The sequence below is a fragment of the Engystomops pustulosus genome, chromosome 5, assembly GCF_040894005.1.
Source record: "Engystomops pustulosus chromosome 5, aEngPut4.maternal, whole genome shotgun sequence".
Lineage (NCBI taxonomy): Eukaryota > Metazoa > Chordata > Amphibia > Anura > Leptodactylidae > Engystomops > Engystomops pustulosus.
This window is the reverse complement of record NC_092415.1, coordinates 50,347,333-50,353,332: the sequence shown is the minus strand read 5'-3', so window position 1 is coordinate 50,353,332 and position 6,000 is coordinate 50,347,333.

Genomic DNA, 6,000 nt, shown 5'->3' with positions numbered 1-6,000 from the left:
GAGAAAGTAAGATTGTCTATCTCTTTTATCCCTCTAATTTGTAAGATATTGCCGTAAGATATTGCCTCAGCCCAAAGGAACCTTCAGTTTCTAATGAAAATAATAGCAATCTAGTGTGTGTTAATCAATCTTTTATCATTGAAAATAATTTGTAAGTTTATATTTTGACAACTATATGTACTCCTACAAAATATTTGTAATAAAAATAAGTAAGAATGCCTACAAATTCAGATTCCTGTTGCCTTCTCTATTTATTTTACTGCAGAATAAATAAAGCATTTGATTAGATGAAATAATATTTCTAATACAAGAATGCAGTGTGCTTTAATAGTAGTTTTGTTTGTAAATGTTTTAATTTTGAATTATTTTGGCTGATAATTTAGTGTGAAATTAATTAAAAAGAAGCCGCAGAATCTACAGCGTTCCAGCTATTGCCATGTGGGAGGATGTAAAACAAGTAGTTACTTACATTACGTAATCTTCTCAGTATAGGTGGGAACATAATAATGGCACATATGCAATGTCCTGGGTGACATTGAGATACAAAAACATACAATTTCCAACTGAAGAGCATAAATTTAATGTACAACACTTTATATGGAGCACAATGATCTGTATGTGTATATATATTACCTAGAAATCATATGGGCAATTGTCTGTGTTATCTGGACACAAAAGACTCACTAGTCTAGATGTATGTTTGTGAGTATTCTTGAATTGAATCTATATTTAAGGGGCTGTACCAAGTTAGCAAGCTATCCATAATCCACGAAATAGGGGACAAGAGGTAGTGAGGGTCTGACTGACGGCATACCTAAGCATCTGCTCTGCGGCACCAGCTTGGCCCTCAGCCTGTCATCCCCCTTTTAGTACCCCAGATAAGCAGCAGCAGGGGCTCCATGTCACATGACTCAGTGCAACAGAGCCCCAAAACTAGAACCTGGCAGCCAAGAGCAACAGTTATGGCATCATCATAACACCTTAAATGTATGAGATCACAAACGGTGCCTTACCTCACGTTAGGAGTATAACTTATCTAAGAAGAATGAATTGTTCCAGGTGGAGCCTCCAAAGGGAAAACTACTTAAAAAATTAGGGAAACTAGTCATTTAGTACAACTGCCCCCAACCAATACAGGTCCTTACAAAAGCGCTTAATCTTAAAAAAAAAAAAAAACTTGATACTTACCTCAAGCACTCCCTGTAGAATAGGAAGCTGCAGGTAAGTACAGAGTTTATTATTTTTAAAGAAGCTCTGCTAGACGTTTCACTATTGACAGGAGGCCAATGTGGACATTTATTTAGTGAGGGGAGGTTGCTGTGGACATTTAATTAAGCCCACTTCTTATAAAGACAAACAACAGAAAAAGAAGCAATATAAGGGGGCTACAGAAAAGTACAGAAAAGGGGGCTGCTGCAGGAAAGGGGCACTTTAGATCAGGGCTATGAAAAATGTGTATTATTAGGTTGGTTTTAGATATGGAGTATTTTTTTCCAGAGACCATGGTAAGGGGATTACCCGACCTGGTCAAAAAATGTTACGTTTGGGGGCAATTGATTTAGTGGATAGAGATAGTGTTCTGTACATTGTCCAGAAAAGTCACCTGAAAGTGTATGCTTTAATAGAAACCTGTTGGTCTGTTTGAGTCCCCCAAACCAAGGGCATTCATTCATGCAGCTTTGGTTTAGGATCCCAAATCCTAAACATATAACATATAACCTGTGCAAATATGCTGGAGGATCAAAGATTCCCCACTGCTTTCACCACATGGAACATCTGCAACCCTGTCATATACAAAGCTAAGGTAAAATAGTTTTGGACCTTAACCTCCATCTTCATGAAGCAATGTTGAAGGTTTCGGAGCCCCAAGCCTACTCACAGGTTATTTAGGTAGGACATCTCAGCTCTGTTTGACCTTAAAATATATAAAATGTGCATAAATATAAAATCTAGCAATCTGTCAATGTGACAGATATTGCAGTAAATGTTGTGTTTGCATTTTCAGTGAACTGCGAGGCAGTTCTGTTATCGTAGCTAATGCATCATATATTCATCTATCAATATAATTAGCTCATCTTCTAAAGTGCTTGATTCCTAAAGAAGGCAGCAAAGGTGATGGAAAACAGGAAGCATTATTTGTATTTCTGATCTATCAGTTTATCATTTCTACTTCTGAAGGGCCATCCATATAATATGTTATTTTATGTACTGGTGACACTGATGAGTCTGGTTGTGTAGTACAATGGCCGGGATATTATACAGCAACATTGTCTTATGGCAAATACAATAAAATAAAATAATGAAATACTTAGTCTAAACAAATTTGGGACACTTGAACATTTTTATAGAGTTGTCCTACGAAGAAAATATTGATTAAATATTCAATAAATTGTGAACAGTTTCAAGTTTTCAACTACACAGCATCTTACTGTAACACTGGTGACAGTATAATAGTATTACTATAACAGTGGTAACAGTATAAGAGTATTACTGTAAGGCTGCATTCACACTGCCATATGGGGGGCGTATATACAGCTGACGTATATACGGCCTATATACGTCCCCTATAGATGGCAATGGGTACACGGTTCCCTACAGGAGGGGTACTGCACACGTGCGGCACCGTACCTCTCCATACCCCGTGAAAAAACGGCGCTCACCCCCTCCTCACCCCCTGGCGGTAAGCATGTGTCTAGCGGAGCATCATAGCGTCAATCCATAACCATTCCCTAGGTTTAACTACAGATGTAGAGTGTGCATGTTCTTTTGCAAACTCTCAGCTCTGTCACCCTGCAGCAATTTCTCCATTCTACCATCAGCTGACACACTGCTACACCTATATCTTCTGAATGTGTCATCTAGAAACACAGTTCTGTTGTCATATTAAAGCGGAGAATCAATTTCAAGGTTGTGTTTCTAGGTGCCACAGAACCAGAAATATCCACTGTTAAAATTACAGTTGGGAATGGGGAGCTGTATATAAACATCACATTTTTCACTGCAAATATAACCGTGGATATCGACTACACAAAATATATCTTGGATATCTTCTGTGATTCCTAAAAACACTAACCTGCAATATTAAAGGTGAGATTCTCCTCTTTAATATGACACCAGAACTATGCCAGTTTCTGCAAGAAATTGTGATTACAATTGTGAGTACTCCATGCCACGGCCACTGACGGAGTAATTGGGCACAGGGCCTTCCTGCCCCATGCCGCACTTTCTGAAAGCCTGCGTTCACTGTTTTTCCTGCAAAACTACACCAAGTCCAACCATGTCAGGATAAAGGGGGCATTGCATCTTTCATGCACCAGTGCATCAGTGCCAGTGTAAGCTAAATCTCCCCCCCCCCTATGTTTCTATAGCTCTTTGAAGTATGCCACTGTCATGATATCCATACTTGTGCTTTCTGCACAGGGAATGTGTAATTAGGACATATAGATAGATAGTTCTGAGAGCATTATTATAAGTTCTTAAATGGGTTTAAAAAGAAAAACAAAAACTCTTGATCTTCCTTGCAGTACAAGCACGTTTAAAATTAACCATGACACAATTTCCATTCAAATCAAACTGCACTTTACTTCCACCAAGAGAAAAAAATGTTTACTTCAAATTCCCTCAAGTATTATGATAGCACAAGACAACCACAGGCAAATTTACCCCTGAATAATTGTCCCCATAGATAGCCTGGCAACCTGGCGGCAGTACAGTGCTCTATCTTTCCTCATGTGTTTCCTGTGGAGAGGGGAGGAGTGAGCAGAGCTGACCCCCACTCCTCTGCAGCGCGCTGCCATACGTTTATGTAAATGTTGCTTTGGTAGATCACCTGCTATAATAATAATAATTCTTTATTTATATAGCACCTACAGATTGCGCAGTGCTGCACAAAGCATGACAAATTGGTCCCTGTCCCCATGTGGCTCACAATCTAATCAACCTACCAGTACGTTTTGAAGTGTGGGAGGAAACCGGAGGACCTGGAGGAAACCCATGCAAACACGGAGAAAACATACAAACTCTTTGCAGTTGACCTGGGACTAGAACCCTGGTTCCCAGCGCTGCAAGGTTGTAATGCTAACCACTTAGTCACCAAGCTGCCCACATACTGTTTGATACACAACTATGCATAAGACAGACCCTCAGAAATAAAAAAAATCCACCGCTGGTCCAAGGCAGCCGTGTCACTACCCATTCCTTTTTGTATGGTTCTGGGTTCAGCCATCAGACCACAAACACACAAGTCCATAAGTTAGTTACTTAACTATAACGTCTTTAAGTTCTGGAAGAGGGAGGGGATATAAATTTTGTTTTCCAGTTGTTTCTGCTTAAAATATTCTGTAGTGTGCATTTTTATTTGTGTATGTCTATAAGCGGTGCGTTTTATGTACATTTATATATATATATATATTTGTGCTTTGTCATTTATTCTCCTTTATAACAAGCACAATGAATATTGTGATAGTTTATTTTCCATTATCATTTATAAGAAATTTTAATTAACAATTTCATTTGATTAAAGAGTATGTTGTGCTGCGCTCCTGAGGCTCTGAATAATCACATTCCACATATAATTCTGATTTTAGGCACAGTTATGCTTGTCCACTTTTCATTTGGATTGTTATCAAAGCACCTGTGTTTTTTCAATTCTGGTAGATTGTCCATGCCCAACGCGTTTGACGACCTCAGATAAAGTACAAGTCTAGTAATATGCACAAAGCTGAAATTAGAACAAGAGAACATGAAAAGAAATCACCAGCAACAGCATTTTACTAGTTATAGAATATTTAAAGCTATCAGTTCTATACATAAATAATGGTAAATACTGTGTCATACCAATAATAATGGAGAGGCAGTATCATACAAGGGTTACCTTTGTTTCACATTTACTCTATGTTTAAATATGATTTTTATGGCAAATCATGCAAAGATAAACTCACTCCAGAACACATGTATTTAATTCTTTGGCAAGTGAGAAAGAGCAATGCCCACACAGAGATATCCACCAACCATTATTAATATTTTTAGACACATCAGCATTAATTACATACAATCGTTATCAGAAAAGATGTTACAAATTCAAGTTAGTAAAAGTAATGGTCATCAGTAAGAAATTGGTATTGTAAAATGAACTGTATTTTTGAAGATTCTAAATCTATGACAGTATTGTTACCCATCCAGTGATTTGAAGTCTAAATGAGAAATCTCAGTCTAAAATTCTCTAAAAAATCAAAGAGAAAAAATCCTGCACTCAAGACTTTTCAATATGGCAAATAACACCCTAACAAGGCCCAAAGAACCCCATTATAGTTAATGTGATTGGTTGGTCTCAGTTGGTGTCTGTTATTTCACTCTTTTGTCCCTCCCAATATTTTTACTGCTCTGTTCCTAAGCAGATGGGAACAAAGTATAAAAAAGTGTAGATGTAGACATATAGAGGCTCATTCTTCTCTTTTACCAACTTTTACTGTGAGATACAACTTTTTGTGGAGTTTGTAGAAGTTAGAGGTGCCGCTATATGTGAACCTGTTCCCAATAAAGGCTTTGTGTCATTATAGAAGGTAGGGATTGGCAAGCATTAAAATACATCTACAGGCAGTCCCCGGGTTACGTACAAGATAGGGTCCGGAGGTTTGTTCTTAAGTTGAATTTGTATGTAAGTCGAAACTGTATATTTTACAATTGTAGATCCAGACCAAAAAATTTTGGCCCCAGTGACAATTGGAGTTTATACATTTTTTGCTGTAATGGGACCAAGGATTATCAATAAAGCTTCATTTCAGACACCTTACAGATGATTATTGCAATCTGGGACTATAGTAAAGAATTCAGAAAGCTTCACCAGAGGTCAGAGGGGTTGTCTGTAAGTCGGGTGTCCTTAAGTAGGGGACCGCCTGTACTTGGAAAGTTATTGGAAATATTTCATAGATGGAATAAGTAAACATAGTGCCACTACTGCTATGAGGCAAAATGCGCATATTGCTGTAGGCAGCAGAGATC